Here is a 1,722-nt window from a genome sequence, read left to right on the forward strand (position 1 = left end):
ATGCACATATGAATTAGGGTAATATAATTTCCGGGATTATATTACGGTGACTCATATGAACATTCCGACATTATGACATAAAGAATTTAAGGCGAGTCAAGGAAATTTTTTCTCTATCCTTATTCCATATCATGGTTAGTATTATTAAGAATACTAATCAACGGTATTCTTGTGTTTTGAAGGAACAATGCCTCCTCGTCGTGTGCCACGCCATGAGACTCCCGAACAAGCTCTACAACGAATAATAGCCACCGCCGTGGAAGCGGCCATGGCCGATTACTCCTCCAACAATAACAACAACCACAACAACAACAACAATGGAGCCGGTAACTCAAACGAAGGGTGCTCCTACAAATCCTTCATGGGGTGCAAACCTCACACTTTTGATGGAACCGGGGGACCGGTCGTGATCACCCGATGGTTTGAGCAAACGGAAGCCGTCTTTAGCATAAGCGGTTGTCGGGACCAAGACAAGGTCAAATACTCCACTCACACCTTCGCCGGTGTCGCTCTTACATGGTGGAATACTCATGTACAATCGGTGGGTACCGATGAAGCTCACGCCCTCTCTTGGACCGACTTGAGGGAAAAGATGATTGTCGAATATTTCCCTCGTGAAGAAACCCGAAGGGTCGAACAAGAGCTAAGAACTTTAAAGGCGATCGGAAATGATCTCAAGGCTTATAATCAACGATTTTCCGAACTAGCCTTGATGTGCCCAAATCTTGTGAACCCCGAACCTTTAAGGGTTGAACTTTACATGGATGGTCTTCCAAAGAGTATCAAACACGGAGTAATGTCATCCAAACCCACTAATCATCAAGAAGCTTTGAACATGGCCCGCAAATTGATAGAAACGGCTGACGAAATCATAGTTCCGGCACCTAAGGCCGAGGATAAATCGGGCGGTAACAAAAGAAAGTGGGAACCCTCCCAATCAAGCAACAACAACTTTGCTAAGAAGCCTTACACCTCCGACGGCAAGAAGGGTTATGCCGGGAACCTACCTCTTTGCAACAAATGCAACAAACATCACTTTGGTGAATGTGGAAAGTTAATTTGCCACCGGTGCCAAGGAGTTGGTCATAAGGCCAATGAGTGTAAAAGTGTTGCCCCCATCGCTCGAAAGGGGCCCAATGCACCAAAAACGGGCACTTGTTATGAATGTGGCCAAACGGACCATTATAGAAATGCATGCCCGAAGAGGAAAGATAACCCCAATACGCGCGGCCGAGCTTTCAACATCAACACCGAGGAAGCCCGAGATGATAATGAATTAGTCACGGGTACGTTTCTTCTCAACAACACTTATGTTACTTATTTATTCGACTCGGGTGCCGATAAGAGTTTTGTATCCAAGACTTTGACTCATTCTTTTAATACTCCACCACGTCCACTAGATACCACTTATGCCATTGAAGTGGCCAACGGAAAACTATTGAGTGCCGACACATATTACCGGGGGTGTACGTTAAACATTTTGGGTAATGAGTTTGAAATCGACTTGATACCCATAGAACTAGGTAGCTTCGATGTAATAATCGGTATGAATTGGCTAGCCAAAACGAAATATCACATCCTTTTTGATCTTAACGCAATCCGAATCCCTATCGAGAATGGTGAACCTTTGATCGTCTATGGCGATAAGAGTTGCACCGGACTCAACCTCGTTTCGTGTATTAAAGTTAGAAAACTACTCCGTAAGGGTTGTTTTGCGATCCT

The sequence above is a fragment of the Rutidosis leptorrhynchoides genome, chromosome 1 (assembly GCF_046630445.1).
Source record: "Rutidosis leptorrhynchoides isolate AG116_Rl617_1_P2 chromosome 1, CSIRO_AGI_Rlap_v1, whole genome shotgun sequence".
NCBI lineage: Eukaryota > Viridiplantae > Streptophyta > Magnoliopsida > Asterales > Asteraceae > Rutidosis > Rutidosis leptorrhynchoides.